Source organism: Dermochelys coriacea, chromosome 2, assembly GCF_009764565.3.
Source record: "Dermochelys coriacea isolate rDerCor1 chromosome 2, rDerCor1.pri.v4, whole genome shotgun sequence".
Lineage (NCBI taxonomy): Eukaryota > Metazoa > Chordata > Testudines > Dermochelyidae > Dermochelys > Dermochelys coriacea.
This window is the reverse complement of record NC_050069.1, coordinates 225,641,487-225,666,807: the sequence shown is the minus strand read 5'-3', so window position 1 is coordinate 225,666,807 and position 25,321 is coordinate 225,641,487. Positions and strand designations below refer to the sequence as shown.

Below are 25,321 nucleotides of genomic sequence, written 5' to 3'. Positions count from 1 at the left end.
AGAAGCATTCCCATGATTGTTAATACCAGAGCAACAGCAACAGGAGGAGAATACCCAATAAACCTGAGTGTTGACAAATTTTGCCAAATCAGTCAGCCTTGGAGAAATTAGCTAGTAGTCCTTTAACTGTCTCTTACAGGTTTTAAGGTTTCCACTCAGGGTCAGGAGACTTCAGAATTTGCAGAGCAGGCACCTTAATTATCTGAAGATTTTGGGTGTTCCATGAGATCATCAGATAATTGAGAAAATGGTGGCATAGCAAGTGGCCATACACTTTTTGTTGTCCCCTACTGCCAGAATGACTCCCTGGGCCGTAGGCAAGTGGGCATAATTTAGAACTGTGAAATTGTTCTGAAGTTGCATTTGAGGACCAAACCAGTGTCAGGACAGGCCATGATTGGCATGAATGTGCCTAAAGATAAAGATAGTTTATACCTGCTCTCAGAACTTTTGCTGAGTGGTACTCTGGCCCATAGATTTTTTTTTTTGATCATATAGATTGTTCTGTTTTTAAATTCTTCCACACTAAGTTATGTTGATATATGAAGTACTTTTCCTGTGTGTGTGTGTGTGTGTGTGTGTGTGTGTGTGTGTGCGTGCATGAGAGAGAAAGTGAACTTAGCTTGCTCTGAGGAGGAAATGTTCTTTTTGCAGTTAGTAGTAGAAGTAGGTATTATTTTATAAGAAAATTACTGCAAATCAGTTATTTAAAGTTATGAAGATATGTGTTCAAATTGTAGACTTTGATTTGTTTGTGTTCTCCTCATCCCAGGACTAATAGGTTGTTCTTCCCCATTCTTATAGAATGCACAAAGAGTTATTGCCACAGTAGAAATTCTGTCGTCATTGCCTTGGCAGCAAGTTGAATGGAGAATTAAAGACAAATCTATACATATTGTTTAATGTGTTTTTGTTTCTGCTAGATACTCAAATAAAACAATCATTTTCTTGTTTTATTTTTGTACCAAAAATGTACCCTATTATGGGACGTTATATTAAAATAGGTGGATCTATGAAAAATCCTGGAAAAAAGAAAAGTATTCTAAAAAGTAGAGCATATTAGCAGAGTAGTATGGATTATATACCTTAGATTTATTGCTTTGAATTGATGAGTCTTCCTACAATTGTGAATGCTTTGGTGTGCCATCACCTGAAGTACCATTTTTATTGATTTTAAAAAAAAAATTCTTGGACTGATACGATATCCACCAGTCATTCCCAGGATCCCCTTAACGGTATAGTACAATATATTACATTAGTGAGTCCATTACTGGATACTGTGTCCAGTTCTGGAGTCTTTGCTTCAGAAAGGATGCTGACAAATTGTAAAGGATTCCGAAAATAGCTACAAAGATGATTTAGGATCTCCAAAACATGCCTTATAGTTAGAGACTTAACTTTATTTTACTTAGTCTACAAGCACCTACAGCAGTGGTGGGCAACCTGCAGCTCCCATTGGCCAGGAATGACAAACCATGGCCCCTGGAAGCTGCACATAGCCGTGCCTGTGGATGATCAGTGTAAACAAACTGCCTCACAGCTTGACAGCCGAGTATCCTGATGGGCCATGTGTGGCATGTGGGCCGCAGGTTGCCCACCACTGACCTACAGGGAAAAAGATTTCTGATTGTTGGCAGTTCTTTAATTTAGAAGAAAAAGGCAATGGTTAGAAACTAGATAAATTCAGGCTGGAAATAATGGGCAAAATTTTAAGTGAGGATAACTAACCATTGGAACTTCGCAAGTTGTGGAGAATCCACCAAATCCATCTTTAAATCATGTCTGGATCTCTTTCTGAAAGGTACACTGTAGTTCAAACAGAAGTTATAGGTTCAATGCAGGAATTATTGGATGAGGTTCTTTGGCTTGTGTTATACAGTAGGTCAAACTAGGTCATCATAATAGTCCCTTCTGATCTTAAAATATATGAATTTGGTGAGACTGAACTAATAGGACTTCTCTTTGCCACCTAATTTGCTGCTGTTTTTCATTCTGTTTGGCCTGTGTTCAGTTGTCATCTTAAAGTACTTATAAATAACTCCACTATTCCAGCCTGATGTATAATAGGGAATGAAATTTACAGGAGGATTGTTTCACTGTAGTGTCATGGTATTCATTGTGGGCCCTATTAAGAGAGCCACATGACCATCAGAAACAAATGTTAACATTCTGTTCTCTGCCTTCCCCATCTCCTTTAAATTGTATGGAGCTGTCTGATGTCTGCATGAGAGAGCAGAAATAATTGAGGATATGTGGAACAAATATGTTGCGTTACATTTTGATGATTCTTTTATTTTATAACATGTCATAGTCATTTTTGAATTTGCATCTCTGAAGGGAAGGCTCCATTGCCACTTTCATACTCTTAAAAGCGTAGATTTCTTTCCTGAAAAAGGTAGAGTAGGCTCCACCAAAACCAAAAAAGCCTTTCTGGTATTTCTGCTCCGTGTGCTCAGTATATGGAAAGTATAGTACATTATCAAATAAGTGTTTTTGTTTTTTTTTTACTTAAAAAACAGCTAGTAGGAGAAGTAGAAAAGTAATCTCTCCTCAAACAAGGATCCAGAGGCTTGTTCCTGATTTAATTCCTTTTTGCTTCTGTCTGAAATAGGATTAGAATTTAAATGCCAGTTTTTCCATGCCCAAATCAGTTGACTAACAGTAATTGTGCTGACCACACAATTAGTAGCTCTCTAAAAGATCGAGTTTCCTTAATTCTTCTAGAATATTCAGAAAATCAACTACAAATCAAGAAACATAGAAAACCTCTGCAGATGTCACAAAAGACCTCTTTCTGTTTGTGCGCTACCCAAGGACTGTAAAATGAGCTGCTGAGAGTCAAACTGAAAGGCCTGTTTGAGATGCTTTTTAGGGCCCAGATATTCAGCCAGACTTCTTACTTTGCATGTACAATTGTCTGCCTGGCCTTTTGTGCACACAATGAATTCTGGATGTAATACTGGTAATTAGAACACATGATTTGTGAGCACAAATTGTCAATGATGTATCTTGCTACAAATATTTAAGCCTTTAGGTGCAGTTGTTTGTTGGTGCAAAATTTCTCCCATGAAAATGGAGTTCCACTGCATAAAATCTGGCCCTTAATATATATAATCTTTTAATCTTAGTAAGAGCATGTTGGCTGAATGTACTTGGAGAGTGTACTTGCCAATATCTATGCAACACTCAGGCTGAAAATCATCTTTGAGGGGAGCACTATAAAGAAATGTAGCCTTTTCTATCTAAAAATTAGTCTGGTTTAAAAGGAATTGGACTTTAGTGTATGCCTGCCTATAAAATAAATTGTAAAAAGGGAAAAAGTAGTTTCCCTTCTAGTCCATTTTATAAAGAGGGTAGGTACTGGAAATTGTGGAGATAAGATAATTCTCTGAACATTGAGATGTTTTTTCATTTACTGCTGGGAAAGAATCACCAAAAATAAATGCATGTTAGGCAATTTGTATTTGAAGATCTTTTCAATTACTGGAGGTCCATACTGTGTTCATCATGTGGTATATTTTTGCTTTGATTAATTGCTTTTTAAAAATAGATATATATAATCATTCTAACTTCTGCCTCTGTTTCAATGTATTGGCATTTCATCTATGTATCATGTCTACTAAAATTTCTCGTATGGTTTGTAGTACTTTGTGCATATATATAATCTTTTCACTCCCCTGCATTTCAAGCTTCATTGCTTGATATTTTTTGTAAAGGGAGTAGTCATTGTGTAACTATTAATGTACATCTGCTGAATAATGGAAAATTATTTCTGAACACTCACGAAACCACTACGTTAATGTAAACTATCTAGAGAACACTATTTCCAGCTACCAGAATAAAAGGGGTAGGCTCCTTTCTCCAGACAAACACAGCAAAAAGTATTTCAATGAGTAGAACATGTTAACCTTGATCAATCAAATTCAGAGACAAGGCTCAGTGTCTGTAAAATGAGCAAAATCATGGAGCTTATAAAGACATCTAAGGAAGAGGTTGGTATGGATGTGAAATGGATCAGTGAAAATATGCTCCAGAAGACTTACTATTGAATCATTAGGTATTATATGGCATTGAAAATACTCCATAGTGAAAGGGTGGCGTAGCTCTGTTTTAAAAAATAAATAAATCAATTATTTACGTTTTTTCAAGCAATATTAAAATTTCAAACATGACCAGAATCTGGATTCTCCAGTCTATTAAGGACACTTTGCACTGTATAAGTGGCACCAAGGGGCTTTAAAAAGCTAAAAATATAAAATAAAATAAATCTAACTCTTGACTATAATACTGTAAAGGATACTCAGTCAGCTAGAATGCTTAACTGATTTAAAGTTCCACACCTAGAACTACATGTAAAACTATTTTGGGCAAGCATTGTTGCATTTTAACATATAGACTTGAAATGGTGAGGAAGAGTTGAACTAAGACATCTATATTTTTGTTTTAGTTTAAAAGTGAAGCCAATACCTATTTGTAAACTGCTTTATAATATAATTATAGGACTTCTGAAGAAACTTCTAGCTGAGTAATGAGTGAGGTGCTTTTTATTTTCAGATGTCTAGCAAGAGAACAATTCAGCATAATCCTTTACTCACTGGCTGGAAAATTCTCACAAACTGTCACTTAAAATGAGGGGTGGAAGTAGGATAGGCTCCATGATGGCATTGGACACATTTTCTCCAAAAAGAAAAGCAGTACTTGTGGCACCTTAGAGACTAACAAATTTATTAGAGCATAAGCTTTCGTGAGCTACAGCTCACTTCATCGGAAACAGTCTGTTTTTTCCACCAAATGCATCCGATGAAGTGAGCTGTAGCTCATGAAAGCTTATGCTCTAATAAATTTGTTAGTCTCTAAGGTGCCACAAGTACTGCTTTTCTTTTTGCGAATACAGACTAACACGGCTGCTACTCTGAAACCTGTCATTTTCTCCAAACTGTCAGTTGTAGAAATTTTGTTCTTTTTTCATGGAGGTTTTTGTTTTGAGCTGTTTCCCTGATGAAATAGCAATATGTCAAAGGACAAAAAAAATAGTAGTATGGGAAGACTTCCCCTGCATCAGCTTGATTCATTCCACAGACTCTCTGTCCTGAATCTGCTTCAGTGTTGTGCTGTATCTTGATCAAGTTTAATGCTCTTTGGACTGAGTTTCATACACAGGACTTAGAGCACAATATATCTGGGACAAAACAGCTCTGATAAGTTCATTTATTACATGTTTGTTTGCATTACTTGCAATTAATAATCCCATTAAGTGCAGACTAGCACCCTGAATCCTTTGTATATCTGCTCTAGTTTTTAACAACATAAGTATTAACTAAATTCTGTTGTCTCTATCTGTGTTTTATTTGGTGTGAAGTACACACAGTTATTTTCAAACTTACAGGAGTTCAGTAGTTGCTCCATTAAGTAGGTAAACAAATATTTCATCAAATTTCAATCCAGATTTGGTTAGCGCCTTCTGTGGGTTCAGTGGTCAGGAAATCAGATTGGAGTACGTGGAGAGTAAGATGGTGCAGGTAATGGCAACCCTAGAAAAGCATTCATTGGTAAACTAGATAGCAGAAAAACTGTGTCGAGTTTTGGGCCCCCACAGTACAAGAAGGATGTGGAAAAACTGGAAAACGTCCAGTGGAGGGTAACAAAAATGATTAGGGGACTGGAACACATGACTTATGAGGGGAGGCTGAGGGAACTGGGACTGTTTAGTCTGTGGAAGAGAAGAATGAGGGGGGGATTTGATAGCTGCTTTCAACTACCTGAAAGGGGGTTCCAAAGAGGCTAGATCTAGACTGTTCTCAGTGGTAGTAGATGACAGAACGAGGAGTAATGGTCTCAAGTTGCAGTGAGGAGGTTTAAGTTGGATATTAGGAAAAATTTTTCACTAGGAGGGTGGTGAAACACTGGAATGGGATACCTAGGGAGGTGGTGGAATCTCCTTCCTTAGAAGTTTTTAAGGTCAGGCTTGACAAAGCCCTGGCTGGGATGATTTAATTGGGGGTTGGTCCTGCTTTGAGCAGGGGGTTGGACTAGATGACCTCCTGAAGTCCCTTCCAACCCTGATATTCTATGACCCCAAAGATTTTTACCAAGGAAAGAAAGATCCAACATAAAAAGATTCAATTCTTGGGAAAAGTCAAGTATGTGTTCGTGTTTGTAACCTGAGGCTACTTAGAATCCTCTTCAGTATTTATCAAGCTGACATACAGTAGAACCTCAGAGTTGCGAACTCCTTGGGAATGGAGATTGTTTGTCACTCTGAACGAAACTTTATGGTTCTTTCAAAAGTTTACGACTGAACATTGACTTAATACAGCTTTGAAACTTTACTATGCGGAAGAAAAATTCTGCTTTTAGCCATCTTAATTCAAATAAAACTAGCACAGAAACAGTTTCTTTATCTTGCCAAATCTTTTTTTAAAACTTTCCCTTTATTTTTTTAGTAGTTTACATTTAACACAATACTGGACTGTATATGCTTTTTATTTTTTTTCGTCTCTGCTGCTAACTGATTGCATACTTCCAATTCCAAGTGAGCTGTGTGGTTGACCAGTCAGTTCATAACACTGGTATTCATAACTCTGAGGTTCTACTGTAATTACATTTTAGGGGAAGAAGTTTCCCTGAATATATATCCACAGATGTGAAGGAGGACAGTGTCTGAAACAAGTGAGTGAATGACAAAAGTGGTGGTTATAGGTTAAGAAATTCTTTCAATAAAATGGGATTTAATGCTTTGGTATCAAGAGGATTCAGGAAACTAGCTTGCAGTTAATGCAATTATTAATTGCAAGTAATGAAATCAGACAATAAATGAATTAATGATAGCTATTTGGTCCATAATATCCAGGGCCAGATTTTCAAAGAAGCCTTTAAGTCTAAAATCTCAGATTTGCATGTCCTAACATTAGGCACTCACATAAAAGTGGCCTCAGTTTCAGAGATGTTGAACACGTTCAACGCCCATTGAGTGTGAATGGAATTTAATGCAATTCTGAAGTCGTATTCTTCTGAACCAGATGACACTTGAAACTGATTATTGGTTATATATAGTTGAAAGAAACTTGTACATTATAGCTTAACTGATACGTATACACTAAACTGAAACTAGAATCTGATTACGTAGTTAAATGATTTGGGAATACCTTTGACTGGATTAAATTAATTAATTTTATTATTGTATATTGCCATGTAAGAGCATATGCAGTCTTTGTAAACTGCAACTTTCAATTAGTGGTATGGAGTTACATTTTTAAGCAGTAATTTGATACATATAAGGTACTTAAAGGTCTTGGCGCAGATTCTCCACTCTGGCTGAGCTGCACTTGAATGTTCAGAGGAGGTGAAGCTGCAGGAAGTCAGTTGCAGCTCCTTGATTCAGAGCCACCTAGCCCAGGCACAAGTTAGGACTGAACAGGGCAGACCTAATTTTAGGCTGCTGGCATCCTCAGGGAGTTTATATTAGAGGAAGACCATGCATAGTGGAGTTTCACTCCACTACATCTCCTTCCTGTACTGCGCACACACCGTCCCCAGAATGCCCTGATGTACCTGTCATGCTGCCTGGATTGGCTTGTGACCATGAGTGCCTACTTCAGTGCAGACTGTCAAAACCAGGGCAGACATCTCAAACTGGTGGTATATGTTATAATTAGATTTCACAAACCCAGTACCAAATGTGAACTCCCAAAGAACTACAGTAGTCTTATAATGAAATCCGAGAAAGTCCCTTTAGACAGACAGGCTGGATTGCAATGAATGGTCACACCAAAAATCACACGCATTCCAGGTTACTCCCAGTCCCAAGAGACCAGTCTCTCACCCAGGTCTGGTTGCGTCCTAGATCTCACACCAAAGACAAAGTTGGTAGCCAATTCTAAAGTAAACTAACTAAACGTTTATTAGTTAAGAAAAGAAATGAGTTACTGAGAAGTTAAAGCAGGTAAAATTATATTTATATATATAATATATAAAATACACACACACAGATAAATCAAGGTCCATAATACCAAATGGTGACAGTGATGTGGTAATCTGCCAGGTTCCTGAAAGTCTCTTGAGGCTACCTGGAATCATCTTTGTTATTCTGTCCTGTTAGAATCCAAACAGTCCAGAGATGAAGGATCTTTTCCTGAGTCCCATATTTACAGTTTACAGACAAACTACTTTTTTGTCTCAAAAAACAAACCGACAGGGTCACTACCTACATGGGCTCTTTCTTTGATTGGCAGAGAGAGAAGCACATTTAGAGTCTTTGATCTCTGAACATCAGGCACAATCACCAGGTGCCTCCAAATGTGCCGGAATTAGTGTTTTCTTCTTAAAGTTCTTCATTTGAATTACATAAGGCTTCTTTCTTGTTTGATGGGTTATTTTAGTTACAGTGTAAATGTTTGCTATTGTATTATAACAGGATACAGATAAGTAGAAACAATGCATGTAACATCCCATTAGTTTTCATGAAGTTTAAACACCAAATACATTCTTGTACATTTAACAATCACTTGGATCTGAACTCCTACACAAGTGAATTGGCCTGGCTTCCAGCTGTGAGTCTGACAATTCTCAGCTGACACCTTTGGCACCTGGTCTGCCAGTGTCACACATCTTTTTATGCGAAGAGTGGTAAGAACTGCTGGCATAGAAGGAGGTGGAGCTGCCCTCACCACAACTCCTCTGCCATCTCCAGCCACTCTACGTCCACTTTGCACTAGTTATGCAATATGGCCTGGTTTCAGTTGTTTCAATTATTAATAATACTTGAGAAAACTAAAATAATTCACTCAGAAAGAACCTCTTGCAGTAGCCAACTTTTATTTCTGCATCCTTATCTCTTCATGTCTCTTCTTTTTCTCCTTCTTCCAAGTGGAGGACAAAGTAAGTGGGACTTGTTTAGATCATTTTAAAATGTTGCTGAGACACTTGATCTTATTTTTGTGTTCAGCTGACTCAACGAGAATATGTTTAAGATGTTTGAATTGCTTATATTTTTGTATTCCTTTCTGGCAAACAAAGCTTTGAGTTGATGTATTCCATTCTTTAACTACTAAAATCAATAAATAAAATGTAGAAGTTACCTCCAGGATGCTCAGTTCTATTAGTGTTCAATTTGGAAATCCGTACATTGCTGTTTTGTTTGATCTGCAGCCAATTGCATTGATTGCCCACCCAGAAATGTAAGCTGCCCCATTTATTTTAGTAGAGTATTTAGTTGGTCATAACTAGGATTTTGATATTAGAGTCAACAAGTTTGTCCAAAACATCCCCCTTAAGTTACTGAAATTTTATTATGAAACTTTCAGTGATCCAAAAAGCGGTGTGAACACCCTGAGTCTCATTTGCTCTTTCCAGGAAATAAACACAAAATTGTGTAAATTAGCATATGAGGATTGATTTTTTTTTTTTTCTGGACAATTTTTTTTTTTAATTTGATTAAAGGGACTAAAGAGAAGACATGTGCCTTAAAACCTGTCCAGGGAAATTTGAGCAGATTCTTGTTCCAGTCTTGTAGATTTCAGTGTTATGAGAAGAAAATGGGACACTTTTTTTTTTTTTCACCTGTGACTAGATCCAGTTAGTTAAGAAAGCATTTGGATGCCCCTGCTAAATTATTTTCTGACAATATTGTTCCCAATCTTTTGGTAAGCCACTCAATTTTGCCTTGATTGTAGATGGCTCTGATTTTAGAGATTTCATTTCTATATGTCAGAGGATGAGACAGTTTGCTGTGTATGATGTGCTTGGACTTTGGATGTTGGCAATTTTACCAGGAAGCTTTTCAAATAATGACAGACTTTTATGCCTTCTTTTCTCAGGCTCAATACTACTTTTGATAAATACCTTGTGAATACACAAGGTGAAGAAGAAAGACCAAAGTGCATTACTTGCAACTGTTAGCTTTGGTCCTGGACTGAAGTGGAGGAAGCTTTGGTGGCAGGGACGTTGGGGATATGGAGGGAGATCAACAGATCTAAGAAAGTCCTGTGGGACTACTTTCTTGATCAGAAGAACAAATGTTTCCATCTGAAAATGAGCTTTTCTTAGACAGATTTAGAAAAGAGATCTACAACACAGAGTTGCTCCTTTAGTAGCTGTGAAGGATCTGGAGGAGAAATAACTTTCTCTCTTTGAATGCACAACAGGGATGACATTCTACAGAAAAGTTTCCATATGGATAAAAGAAAGTGGAGAGGATCCTAAAATTCATTTAAAGGTGCTTTTTAAAAATCTTCTCGAGTGTCCATCCTTCAGTGATAATACCAACCTACCTGGAGGTGAAAACGTTATTAGGCTTTTCACTGCAAGAACAAAGACCTGGGCTGGCAAGTGTGTTCATTGTCTGGCTGAGAAGCCTCCACAAGAGGGTCCTGGTCAACTAGTTAGTATTTACTAGGGAAGTATGTGTTGCTTCCAGTTGAATTAAAAAGATGATTGTTCAGGTGATTCTGCCTAGCTTGAAAATTCCTGTTGTATCAAATAAGAACGTAACTCCTCCATGACTTCCTGAAGGATGTATACTGCATCATCATCATCTTGAGTTCTGATAAACCTTTCAGACATTTTACTAGGGAATCTCCAAGCAAATTAATACCATCAAAGGGAACTTCAGTGAGATTGCCAATGTGTTGCATAAGGAAGATGTGACCAAAAATGTTTTAACATCACAAGCAGTATTGGACAGAAAGTATAAGATCATCTTGAACAATTTCATTTCACACACACACACACCCCCGATTCCTTTTCCGGCTGTCTTAGTGACTACTACTTCTAGGGCTTTTATGAGTGGTGGGTTGGGAAGAGGTCTGTGCAGACCTGTCGTTCAAACCATGGCACCTCTCAGAATGATGGGGATCAGGAACTTCTTGGAGTGTGTGAAGTGCTGGCTTAGGTGTTATACAGATAAATTTATCTAGAACAAATCTTGTGAGTTTCCTGGTTGAATTTGGCATAATTTTTGAGAGATGCTAGTAATGCATCTTTTCTCATAAGGGAATAGCCATGCTGAGTTCAGTATCTTTTCCAGTGATTTGGGAACAGGAAATATTTATTTTTTTCCTTTTTTTTTTTTAAATTTTTTTATTTTTGGGATTTGGTTGAGACAGGTGTTTTGTAATGTGTAAAATGATTCAGGTCACCTCTGTTGTTACCATGTAAATGGTGACCTGAGTATTGTATCCTGAAGTTTTAGAGGAGGAAGGACAAAATGTTTCCCTTCTTCAGACATCTTGTCCCCTTTCCATGCTTCCTATTTCCCATGAAAAACTAGGTTAGGACAGGGCACTGATATATATATTGGTTTAAACTTGATTTAAAGCAGGAACGTGGGAAAAATAATTGTCAGTGTCCAGCAGGTTCAGCAAGTATAGAATGTATCCAAAGTTTGAAAAGGTTCATCCAGTAAAAACTGAGGAATAGGTTTGCTCTATTCACTGCCTCAAAGTTGGTCTTCTGCTACAGAATGCTACATAGCCAAATGGACCTGGATTGGCAGTCTGAAACTCTGCATACTTCCGATTGCTTCAGGCTTACAACTCTGCATTCTTGTCATGTTCACATAATTGAATGTTTTTTACTTTCATTCCTTTAATATTGAAAACTGAAATATGAGCCAGGATGTGTAACTTCCTTAAGAAAATACCAAAACAAAATATATAGACATTCTGATGTTCAGTACTATAATTACATAAATTAGTATTACACCCACTGCAGTTTTTTACTTTTTATTCATGCAACTCTAAATCTCTGATTCTACTGCTTTATGCAACCCCAATTTGAATATGTAACTACAATTAAGTGTATTGTGCTGTATAGTCCCAGTTTAAGGACTTTTTTATTTTAAAAACTTCTTTTCTGGGGCAGTAAAAAACAGGATTTGGCTTGGTAAAAACCACAGCTGGTAAATACCATGCCATTCACTGCTTAACCGAAAGATGACCATTGCTTCCTAGACCATCCTTCCTCTCTAACTTTTTTTTGTTGCATACTTCCTGAGCAGAACTGATAGAAAAAAGAAAAGTTTCAAGAGGAGCTCTTGGTAGCTGGCATAGTTAGTGACAACTGGCAGGGGAACCATTCACTACTTGGCCTAAACAACTCTGACATATGAATCTGTTATCTTCATTAGGTAACTTTGAAACACTGGAGGATTTTTTTCTTGTTATAAATCAAGAAATTTTCACTGTTACCTATTTGATGTTGCACATGCAAAAACAGAAATCTTCAATACCAAATTTTTTGTATCATTTTCTTGAATTATAGAGATTTTAACTTTTTGTTTTAGTGTGGAAGTGTGTCCAGTTAAAAGTTGCCATGTGACCATCCTCTCAGCTTTCTCTTCAGCAGGTGACTTCTGTACCTTTTGCTATATTAGCTGACTGACTTCTTAGAAACTCGGTCTGTCAATACCTAGTTCATATCCATCTACACCTAGTTCATATCCATCTACCTTTGAACTGCAAGGCTCAGATCATTTTTTATTATTAAATAATGGGCTATTTTTGGTGAAGAGAACACAAATAGAATCTGTGAATTTGAAAAGACATTTATATTGCCCTAGATTAAAATCTTATTGTGTTTATAATTTTGTGAGATCAAAAAGAACTAATTTCAGTTGGCATCTGTAAAATAGAGACTTGTACATTGTTTCATAGGTTTAAGAGGCAAACAACATATTGGGCATTAGTTTTAGCGGATGCTACATTTAAGCATGCGGTTCCATGGATAGTGGTGATTCATCAGTGTAATTCTTGGATCCCGATGTTCTTTGTAATTAGATTTTATTTGGATCAAAATGCCACTTTCACTGTACTTACTAAAGAAAATTTCTGATGATCATCTCCATCAATTGATGGTTGGAATTAAGTTGCCATAGAAAAAGAACTCAGACATAGTGGTCAGAATATACTGCTGTTGATGATAACAAAAACTTGATTAATGCTTGTTTATGACATTAGTGACAGTAAAGCATAACATATCACTGACAAAGCGATTCTATATAGTGTCACGGATCCACAGGTCCAGTGCTCTTGAATAGCTGTGAAACAGTCCCTGGGAGGACCCCTTCAGTGTGTCAGCCGCCTTAAGGTTACACACTTTCACTAGGGTAAGCTATTTTGGTCACTGCCTCCTGGGACTGAACCTCTGAGTTGTGAGCATGCCTGATTAACACTGTGAGCTCCCTTCAGTGAGTCCACCTGAGTTGGACACTTGAGAGCAGGGTGGATTTGATTTAAATTAAATAGATTTAAATCATGATTTAAATCACTAGTCAGGAAGACTTGATTTAATCATGGATTTCTACATAAAAGTGCATTCTTGTTGGTTGTTATAACCTTAATACATATTTTTCACAACTCAGAGATAGATGTAGGTTTCATTTTTAGAAGGTACACACTATATATTTTTAAAGTGATTTATTTTGAAAACTTAGATTAGATTAGTTTTACAGCTATATCAGAAAATGAATGTTGATTTGGTTATTTCATTTACCAAAGGTAATTGAAGCAGATATTTATGAAGTCATTGGGAGGTGAACTATCTCCAATTCAACAGGTTAATCATTAATATTTGGAGGATTTTCTTGCCATGCTATATTAAGAGGAAAACATCACCAGACAGACATTTAAATTTTTTTTTTTTAACTAAAACAACAATGTTATGTATTCTGGATTTTTTTCTTCAACAGCAAACATGCAATATTTTAACAAAGCATATGAGTTTTTGAATTTAGTTAAACATTCAAGTTTTTTAAAATCAGGTTTGTTTTTGTTAAAATTGTTTTTAACTAAAATAGTTAAATGAAATATTAAAAAAAAAAACACAAAAATTGACTGTCAGCCAAGTCAACATGAGAAGCTTTAAAATATTGACTTCTGCAGCTAACTCAGTCATCTTCACCTTCATTTTCCTTTTTGTTCATAATCTGGAAAAGAAAAGCAAGCTTTCCTTCTTTTTCAGGTCCCAAACGATTTCTCAGTTTGGAATGAATTAGTCCAAAGGAAGAAAATATTCTTTCTTCACTGGCAGAAGAAGCTCCTGCTGTTAAAAGTGAGATTATCACTTCAACAGTCTCTGAATCCAAGTGCCTAAGTGACTTCCACCAGTTCACTGGTGTGACTTTCTTTAAAACACCATCAGCAAACATATATTTCTTGAATGGTTCACCCTTTGCTCTAAGTTTATTATAGTTGGCATTATGGAGGGATGATTGTTGGATGTCCATGTCATAGTCAACTCTTCTTCTTCAGAAGTTAAGCTTTGACCCTGTTATCGAGTATTGAGAATATTCACAAGAAAATGAGCTAGAGAGAGTGCTTGTCCCATTAATTTTTTTAATGCTTGTAATTTAACTCTGTCATTGCATATTTTCTTTTTAAGGTTTTACTCAGTTCCTTCCAAATTTCAACAGCGTCCGCCATAAAAGAGCTATTTTATGCATTTTGTTCAAGCCTACAGAAATAGGATTCAGGGTGTTCAACATTTCTCTTAAGCCCAATGTTGAGAACTTTGACTGTGACAGTGCCATCTGTTTTTTCACGATTTTGGTCACAAACTGTCATCAGATTAGGCCAATTCTTGATACAGTGCTCAAAACAGTCCACTACTGAGTTCCATTGCACGTCTTGTGGGAGAGTTAGCTTGTTTCCTCCCATTTTCTTCAGCACAGCTGCTGCAAAGTGGTTGTTAGGGAAGTATTTTGCAATTTCAACAACATGAGCCTTTATTTCTGGAACACTGAAGTCTTTGGCTAGGAGGTGCATCAAATGAGCACTGCAACCATATGTTACTAGCTTGGGACTCTATCTTCTAAATAATTTCTTCTCATCTTGGATACATTTGAAGCATTGTCTGTGAACAAGCTGTGTACTAGACATTTTGAATTTTTTTTCACAGTTATAGCTTTTACTGCTACTTGTAAGTATTCTGCTGTGTGTGCATTTCCTGTTGTATCAATTGTTTCTGTAAGGAAGACATTCCCTTCTTCTGTTGTCACAAAAGCCCATACAACAGGATCATTATGGACATTGCTCCACCCATGAAGACTCAGGTTAACGATTTTACCCTCTAGACCTTTTGCACACTACTCAATTTCTTTCATACACTTTATCCAGAAATTTGCCTGTGACATCTGCTCTGTTGGGTGGACTGTATCCTGGTCTTAATACCTGAACCATGTTGTTGAAGTGTGGGTTCTCAATCATACAGAAAGGAGGGTTTGTTGCATAAACAAACCTGGCAATTTTTTTTTGTCAATTACCTCTTTTTGTAATCTTCTGGTTCTTATCACAAACTTATCTATGGTTGTTCCTGGATGATGGAGTTGTTTTTTTTTCTTTTTGTTACAGGTGCTATACTTTGGCTATGTGACATACATGATGTGACTGAAACACTATCATTGGCAGATAACTCTGAAACTATAGAAAATGATGGTGATCTTGAAGGTGGATAGTCTTCAGAATCCTTTATGTTGATGATAAATTCTCCTAAACAAAATAAGTGAATGCAGTTGTTTAATTATTATTACCATACTGCTCATTGATACTCAGTACTACTTTAAAGGTGAAATTGTAAAAGGAAGATCTGCCTATTTCAGGGTTTTGTTTTGTTTTTTTATCACAACTGCATCTAAAATGATAGTACCATAGAGTAACAACTATATTTTTTTTCTCAAATGTGAGAATTCAAGAATAGTCCAGAAGAAAGACAAGCAGTCCTTAAGAAAGAAGTATGAAATAAAAAAGTTTAACAACCTGAAGATCCTGCCTGTTGAGACATGTTCCTTTCATCATCTTCAGTGCAGCTCCCTCCTGAGAAGGAACACTTCTCTGGTTCTTGTTTCATCCAGAACCAGGCCTTGCATTTCTTTGCATTTCCTTGCACTGTTTTGCATTTTGCACGCATGCCTGTCTTACCCATAGGAGAGGAACTTCATTAAAATATTCCCAAACTGGGTCTCTTTTATGGCCTGCTGCCATTATAGGTTTTCCCTTCTAGTGAGAGAACAGTATGGTAGATCTCAAATCAATGAAGGCTACACTCAAAGATCTCAAGACTTCTGGAATACGCTGCTCAAACAGCTTCACTTTTGTTAATTGTTCTCAGTCAACTTCAAAGAGCAAGTACCATAATTTTTTAAGTTATGTCTATACTACAAAATTGTCGACCTAAATTATGTCAGCATATAGTTGCCGCAGTAATTAAATCCCTTTTGCTTGTCCATGCAATGCCCCTTGTGTCAGCAGTGCGCATCCTCACCAGGAGTGCTTGCACTGCTTGCACTGTCAGTGTGGAGCATTGTGGGATGGCTTCTGAGAGCAACACCTTGTCTACACTGGGGTGGGCAACCTACAGTCTGCGGGCCAGATCTGGCCCCTCAGGGCTTTGGATCCGGCTCATGGGATTGCCACCCCCGTGAACGGGGAATGAGGAACCATGGCCAGTAGGAGCTTCGCAGGAGGTATCCATAGTCAAGGGCAGCGCACTCAGCCTTCTGCTCTCCCCCCGCCCTTCTCCCAGGGGGCCGCAGGAACGTGTTGCCGTCCGCTTCCCAGAGCGGCGTGGGACCGTGGGCAGGGCAGGCAGGCAGGGAGCCTGCCCAGGCCTGGCCCTGGTGTGCGCTGCTGCCATCCTGGAGCCGCTCCAGGTAAGCGGGGCCAGGCTGGAGCTCGCACCCGAAACCCTTCCTGCACCCCATTCCCCAACTCCCTTGCCTGAGCCCCCTGTATGCATCCCAACCCTCTACCGCACCCCACACCCCTCCTGCACCCCAAACCCCTGCCCTGAGCCCCTTCCTGCACTGTGCACCCAACCCCCTGCCCTGAGCCCCCTCGTACACCCTGCACCCCTCCTCTGCCCCAACCCCTTGCCCTGAGCCCCTTCCTGCACACCGCACCCCCCTCACACTCCCTCCCGCACCCCAACCCCCTGCCCCAAACTTACATTCATGGCCCTGCATGCAATTTGCCCACCCAGATGTGGCACTCGGGCCAGAAAGTTTGCCCACCCCTGGTCTACACTGTCACCACATTGACCTTACTACATTGACACACTGTCTCTTGTGGAGGTGGAGTTATTAAGTTGGAGTAATGGGGCAGTTTTGCCACATAGGTGCCTGTTAGGGGGTGCTCCCCCTGGCTCTGACCAGGTCCCGCCCTCACTCCACCCCTTCCCCTAGGCCTTACCCTCACCCCATTCCACCTCCTCCCCTGGGCACGCTGCACCCTTGCTTCTCCCCATCCCCCACAGCACCTCTTGATACCATGAAACAGTTGATCTGCAGCAGGCAGGAGGTGCTGATTGGCAGAGCCTGCTGCCGCCAGAAGGCACTGGGTGGGAGACGGAGGCTCTGGTAAGGAGGCACGTAGAGGGTGCTCAGCACCCATAATTTTTTTCCCATGGGTGCTCCAGCCCTGGAGCACCCACAGAGTCGGCACCTATGCTGCCAACTTCAGACTAACAGGCTCATTGAGAGATTTAATTGAACTCTTAAAATTATGCTGAAAATGTTTGTGGACCAACACCCCAGTGACTGGGGTAAATGTTTACCTTACCTGATGTTTGCCTGTCACGAGGTTCCCCAAGAAACCACAGGATTTTCCCCTTTTGAACTGCACTATGGGAGGAGGGTACAGGGCCCTCTGGATCTAATGAGGGCAGAGTGGGGAGATACATTGGACTCTGTCTCACAGGTGAGTGTAAGGGGAACATGCTGGCCTTCTGGAAAAACCTCATAGAACTCAGGTGGTTTTGCATGTGGAGAATCTAACTAGAGCTCAGGAGAAATATAAAATCTGGTATGTAGGCACTGCATGTTGTTGGACATATGGTACAGGAAACCACATTATAGTGCTCATTCCAGTGTAGACAAATAAACGCGAGGAATAGCCCTTTAAAATAATCAAACTCAGTGAGTTAAACTATGTGGTGGTGCTATCTATTCACTCACACTGGTACCAAGTGTATCATGTGAACATGATGAAAGTATATGATGACAAACAAAATCTGGCCCTGGCTGTGGGAAGGGATGGGGAGGGAGAGGATCCTCTCTAGATCTGGGGCCATCCCCTCCCTGTACTCCATAATCATCTCATATCACTTAATCTCCACACAGCAAGCAGAGAACAGGAGTTGTTGCAGGCTTATCACTAGGTATTTTCTAGTAAGCTTGGATGCACCTCACTTGCTGTCCACTGAGTGGAGATGGGAACCAGGGCTCCAACTAAACGTTCACCCTTCAGGGTTACTGGGAAAACAGCCCAGAGCCTGGAGACCTCACCAAAAGTTATATTGGCAGGTGCTTTTGGATTCAGATTCCCAGCTCAAATCAGCATTTATGTTAATAGGACTCTTTGAATGGCTTGTCCTTCCTTTTGGCCCCACCTATCTTCCAGCAGCTGGTAGATGGATTACTATATGGGACAGGGGAATTTGCCATATACAGATATTTGTATTTTCAGTCACATTGGGGGAGAGCATATGACCCACATAAGGAGGGTACTTCACAGCAGTCAGACAGCAGGCCTGACTGTAAAGGTGGAGAAATGCAAGACAGGGATTGAAGATGAAGTCTGTCTCAACCACAGAGTGGGGAGTGGCTGTATAAAACCAGAACCTGCAAAAAAAAATGGAGGTTACTAAGAATTGGCCCACTCATCAGACAAGAAAAAAGTAGAAACCTTTACTGGGATGGCAGGATATTACTGGAGATCCATCTTGTACTTTAGTATCCTGACTGCTCCCATCACTGATTTATGTAAGAAAGGTAAACCAGACAAGATTGCCTGGTCCAAACAGTGTCAGTGGGCCTTCTGAGAACAGAACTAAGCCTTAAGTACAGACTCAGTTCTGGTGAGCCCAGACTTTGACAAGCCTTTTATGATGGTCACCATTCCCTCTGACACAGGGCTTGGGATGCGCTGATGCAAATTGTTGAAAAGAGAGAGAGACTGAATCCGCATCTCTGTGGCTTTGTTGGTCTCAATTACTTTTGTACAAGAGAATTTTGATTGCTCATAATCCTCAGGTTTCTCAAATATTTCATGAGTCACCATTTTTAAAAATTTCATTTTACATACAGTAGGTAGATCTTAAGATGAGAAATAATTGGAAAAAGAAGACTGTTCAGATAGTACATTATAAATTCAAGTTGGTCTGAGTTTTGATTTTAAAATTTAAAATTTAAAATTTTGTTTTACTATATGTAGAACTTGTTGTAACTTCAGCTTAGCTATTTTGATTCCCTCATTACTGCATTCTTCACCCATTTAAAAATAAATTTACTCACATTTACAAACTGTCAGTCAAGAGTAAAACTGAATTTGTATGCAGGATGGCAGTTTTCTCCTGAAAATGTTAGCTAGATGTTAAATAAACTTCTGTTTGTCAGAAACTTATTCTTAACATGTTGAGATTTGATGTCACCTGAAACGAATCGCTTATCAAGTTACTCTCCACATATCTGAACCCTGGTCCAAACTTCCCTGAGGTAAGTGGACTTTTTACTCTGCTCTGAGGAAAATCTGCATTTACTGGGCTTGATTCTACTCAATTCCACCAATTTTATATCTTGTAATTCCATTAACTTCAGTAGAATTACTTCTGATTTATGCCTCTGTCAGTGAAATATCAGACCTTCTGTGTTTAATCCAAATTTACTCCATTTCTGCAGTTTGGTTTTAACTCATAACAAAAATACAATACTTCTGCACTAATCTTGGCTGTTCCTAAAGTTTCGTTACAAAGACATTTCTGTTCCAGACTCTAGCCCCTTCTGTTTAAAAAAAAAAAAAAAAATGCCATGCCCTTATTTCCAGAGGGGAGTTCATTCATTATGGCAAATGGCTTGTTAACAGTTATCAATTAGCATCTTCCTAGAAGGTTCCAGTACCTAAGAGGGTTAGTCAACAGAACTCAGTCACTTGACAGTGACTAAGTTGTACCTGTATTAGTATTTCATATTTGTAATTCAAATGGAATTTTGTTTAGTTTGAGACAAAATATCCAAGGTCAAAAGCACTATGCAATTTTTATCTGTAGATTTCTAAAATAATAGCCAGAAGAAGAGCTCTGTGTAGCTCAGAAGCCTGTCTCTTTTACCAACAGAAGTTGGTCCAATAAGAGATATTACCTCACCCACCTTCTCAGAGCCTCCCTTGACCTACTACCAAAAGTATGAAGAATGACTATTGCACCCTAGCCATCATCTACGCAAGAACAGACATTGCATTTTGTGGCAAGAAGCTATTATAAAAATCTCAACAGCAGACTACTATGTAAATAATACAATAATACTCTATAAAAGTTCCACATTTGGAAATAGTTTAAGCCTTTTATAACTGATTAAGACAGAGTAGAATATAGAATATGGTATACAAAAAGGATAATTATCCTCCCTAAATGCTCTATTTTCATTGGCAAAATGAAATTTTTATACCAAGAATGTTTCTAGCAAAATCTTATTTTAGTGGAAAAATTCCAAAAAAGGAGTTATTTAAGGTGAGCAGTTTGAAAAGTTCTGCTCTATTTGATTCTGATTATTTAGCTTAGTTCAGGTGAAAGATTCACAATTGAATGGTCAGTTTCACAACTTTCCACCACCCGTTAAAGATCAATGACATCAAATATTCTAATAGAGTATGCAGTGTTTTAAAAAGCTTTTTAAAAAGTTTTAGTCAATAATACACTCACAGTCAAGACAGATTGCGTCCCTATATCTATCTTGGACCCCTGAAGGAGAGTCAGAGTGTGCACAAGGACTGTATGAGGCTAGCATCCTCAGGGGCAATAGCTTCTCCAAAGGAACATGGTTCCGCTCCCCACTGTTGACCAGAAACATCAGCCACCGCTGTGGTAGGTCTACACTGCATCCTTGTCAAGGGTAGTACAATGGTTGCACTCTTCTGTGGCTCCTAAAAGCCTGAATCTGATCAATAGTGGATGTCACAGCTGATGTAAAAAGAAAAGGAGTACTTTTGGCACCTTAGAGACTAACAAATTTATTTGAGCATAAGCTTTCGTGAGCTACATCACTACATCGGATGCATGAAATGAGCTGTAGCTCACGAAAGCTTATGCTCAAATAAATTTGTTAGTCGCTAAGGTGCCACAAGTACTCCTTTTCTTTTTGCGAATACAGACTAACATAGCTGCTATTCTGACAGCTGATGTAAACATTCTGAGAGTGGATTGGTATGAAATTACTGTAGGGAGCAGGATGTGGTCGGTCAGGCCTAACGGTCAGAATCCAGAGCCTGAAACCAGAGTCAGGGTCAGAGTCAGGTCCAAGCCAAGGTCAGAGCTATAGCCAGGTATCAAGCCAAATATCAGAGTGGGAGACAGAGTCAGGGGTCAAAGCCAGAGTCAGCATCAGGAGTAGAGCATAGGAGCAGGAACTCACAGATAGGAATCTGGGATAAGGAAAGCAGGAACAGGCTGGGAGGCATGGCTCAGGAGTCAGGCAGGTACACATGATCCATATCAGCAGCAAGCCAGGGATTCAGTTAGTTGCTCGGACAACTTGCTGTGCCTTTTGCTGGTTTAAAAGTATTCCACTATGTGGCACAGAGATGACCGGAAGTGTTGAAACTCCATCTTCTCTTTTTCTGGTTTAAGTATGATTCCATAATGGATTGGGAAGTTTGGCTCAGAACGTGGGGGTCACGTCCCTCCCGGCTGAGGTCAGTTTATCAGCAGGACTCTGCATGGCTCCAGGCCATGCATTCTCCTGGTCAGACTGCTGCTCAGAGATGCCTGTTAGCTTTCATCTCAGAGTTATAACCAATGTTTGGGACTTTCTGCTTTTGGCTCAAAGTAGCCATGGAAGTGGCCTGGGCCCAGGACTCTAGGTCAGTTCCCAACAACACCTGCATTGGCATTTGGGTATGTACCCCAACAGCCTTAGGCCGCTGATTGTCACCCCATTTCAGGTGCATCTGAGCCACTGGAAATTGGAAAGGATGTCCCATTATTCTGAATGGTGAAAATCCTTGAGAGGTCCACTACCCTGAGTGTTCCAGAGTTATTTGAGCCCGTGTCCCTCCATCCCTGGGCCTTTTTCCCTTCCCACCCCACCCCACTGGGAAACAGCATGTAGTTGATTCCTCTTTGGGGTCTGACAACATCAAGTTTACTCATTGTACCATCAGGGCTGGGACCTACGTTCCCTCTAGGCCATGCGGCCACACAGCAGGCTATAAAGGGCCGTGCAGCAGGGGCCTGGAGAGGAAAGAGGTGGGTGGGTGGGCGGGGACTGGGGAGGGGAGCAAGTTGGGAAGTGCAGGGCTGCTGTGGGCCTCTCTCCCGGCTCTGGGAGCTCGCTCGCTGCTGCCGGTGGGGAGAGAGGGACCCCATCTGGAGCTCGTTGCTGCCAGCAGGGAGAGGGCTGGGCAGAGTCTTCTGGCCTCAGCCCTGGGGCAGCCTGCCTGCACCCCAAACTCCTCATCCTTTGCCCCAGCCCATAGCCCCCTCCCACACCCTGAACTCCTCATCTCTGGCCCCACCCCAGAGCCCGCATCCCCAGCCAGAGCCCTGAGTCCCCTCCTTTACCCTGAATCCCTCACTCCCCCACATCCTAATCCTCTGCCCTAGAGCCCTGAGCCCCCTCCACACTCCAAACCCCTCAGCCCCCACCCCCATTAATTTTATGTGCACCAACATGGAGGTGATGTTGGACAAATCACCTCCATATTGGTGCACATAAAATTCATTCCGTAAATGAGTGTGAAAAATTAGAGGGAACACTGGCTGGGACTGGTTCCACAGATGGTGCAGTCATTGCCATCTGGACCTGCAGCAAATCTGTCCCTGACCTGCTTAGCACTAGGCAATGTATTGGTTTATGGCCAGTTTTATGACAATAAAAATATATCATCAGCTCCCTGGATTCCTCTTTTGGGCCCCTGCTAGTGTTTAGCTCCCACCCAGGTCTGGGTTTAGTTCATTCTCCCTTCTGGGGAAGTTCCCCTTCTCTCTTCTTTAGGGAGTCCTGATTGTGAGTTAGCATTGTACCAATATATCTTGATTTTTATCTCAAATCCAGGCTGGGTATCTTCATATTGGTCTCCCCATTTCCCAGCTATGGATACATCTCTGGGATCTTTGTCTGTTAACCATGATTTCAGGTTGGGGTGACAGATTTATAGAACTGTTCTAAACCCATTAAGTTATAGGCCTGGCAACCCCCCAACCAGTTCCCCGGTTTCTTATGTAACCTGTAATTTGAGATGAAACCTCACATCAGTCATGTCCCCTTTTTTCTGAACTCCATGAAACTTTGTCCTATACACTTCAAAGTTCAGTTTAAACTTTGCGGCAAAGCTTGTTTACATAGCCCATAAGGTATAAAGTTGAAATGTCTAAGGCCTTTGTCCATGGCAGTAGTGGAGCCATACATAGGACCATGTCTTCCTGTCCCACCTTGTTAGCTTACACCCCATTTCAAAAGTATGTAGAAACACATTCATGTCATTCCCCTCTCTAAAGGAAATAATTTGGAATATATGCCCCACTGGGACAAGTACAGGGGATCCGGCTTTACTTACTGAATTAGGGTTTTCCTGGTACAGTTTCTCTATTTTGGCTTTGTATAGACATTCCCTTTCTTCCTCTCTTATGCTGGTGCTGGTTCTACATCTCTTTTCTCTTATACTGACACTGCCTTCCCCAGTTTGCAAGCAGTTGGATTTCCAGATACACATTGTCCCTTCCCAGCTGCAGCTTCTCCTGCTTTGTCAATCTGTCCACAATACCTATTGCAGTTGTGTCTTCAATTCCAGTGGAATATGGATGCTGCCTCTGTCAGATTCTTTCCAGCTTCCCTTCCAGGCAGTCAGGCCCAAGATTTCTCCTACCTCCTGGACCCTTTATCCAGAAGGCTGGATGTTCCTGGCAAACCTGGACCATCATTCGTCTTCTGGACATGACTGTACAACAAGTCTACTAGCTGTATCTTTGTCTGCTCATCAGTGTTGAGCTGCCTCTCTCCACTTAGCTCAAGTAATTGACCTTTCTTCAGCTGTTCGTAACTCATTTTCCTCATAACACATTTTCCAAGTTGTTCTTTTTGCTATTCCTTTCCCCCAAAAGATTGATACTTTTCACTGTGCTTTTCCCTTCTATAGTACTTGCTTCACTGCTGTTGGCGCACATGGCAATTCACTCTGTCATAGATCCCACATACACTGCCACTATATGTAATTATTACCACTATAGTCATGAAAAAAGAAAAGGAGTACTTGTGGCACCTTAGAGACTAACAAATTTATTAGAGCATAAGCTTTCGTGAGCTACAGCTCACTTCATCGGATGCATTTGGTGGAAAAAACAGAGAGACTTATATATACACACACACACACACACACACACACACACACACACACACACAGAGAACATGAAACAATGGGTTTATCATACACACTGTAAGGAGAAAGAAAAGGAGTACTTGTGCCACCTTGGAGACTAACAAATTTATTAGAGCATAAGCTTTTGTGAGCTACAGCTCACTTCATCGGGAGAGTGATCACTTAAGATAAGCCATCACCAGCAGCAGGGGGGGGAAAGGAGGAAAACCTTTCATGGTGACAAGCAAGGTAGGCTAATTCCAGCAGTTAACAAGAATATCAGAGGAACAGTGGGGGGTGGGGTGGGAGGGAGAAATACCATGGGGAAATAGTTTTACTTTGTGTAATGACTCATCCATTCCCAGTCTCTATTCAAGCCTAAGTTAATTGTATCCAGTTTGCAAATTAATTCCAATTCAGCAGTCTCTCGTTGGAGTCTGTTTTTGAAGCTTTTTTGTTGAAGTATAGCCACTCTTAGGTCTGTGATCGAGTGACCAGAGAGATTGAAGTGTTCTCCAACTGGTTTTTGAATGTTATAATTCTTGACGTCTGATTTGTGTCCATTCATTCTTTTACGTAGAGACTGTCCAGTTTGGCCAATGTACATGGCAGAGGTGCATTGCTGGCACATGATGGCATATATCACATTGGTAGATGCACAGGTGAACGAGCCTCTGATAGTGTGGCTGATGTGATTAGGCCCTATGATGGTGTCCCCTGAATAGATATGTGGACAGAGTTGGCAACGGGCTTTGTTGCAAGGATAGGTTCCTGGGTTAGTGGTTCTGTTGTGTGGTGTGTGGTTGCTGGTGAGTATTTGCTTTAGATTGGGGGGCTGTCTGTAAGCAAGGACTGGCCTGTCTCCCAAGATCTGTGAGAGTGATGGGTCGTCCTTCAGGATGGGTTGTAGATCCTTGATGATGCGTTGGAGAGGTTTTAGTTGGGGGCTGAAGGTGATGGCTAGTGGCGTTCTGTTGTTTTCTTTG

At 40.1% G+C, this 25,321-nt stretch overlaps 1 protein-coding gene across 6 annotated transcripts in view; it reads left to right on the top strand.

The window, feature by feature from the left end:
• ANKIB1 (ankyrin repeat and IBR domain containing 1) overlaps positions 1-25,321 on the top strand; it is a 179,553-nt gene that overhangs the window by 35,376 nt on the left and 118,856 nt on the right. The window contains exon 2 of one of the 6 annotated variants that reach the window (XM_043509314.1): positions 6,610-6,669. The exons of the other annotated variants lie outside the window; for them this stretch is intronic. The gene's annotated coding sequence lies outside the window, so the exon portion shown is untranslated. The remainder of the gene's footprint in view (positions 1-6,609; positions 6,670-25,321) is intronic. 6 annotated transcript variants of the gene reach the window in all.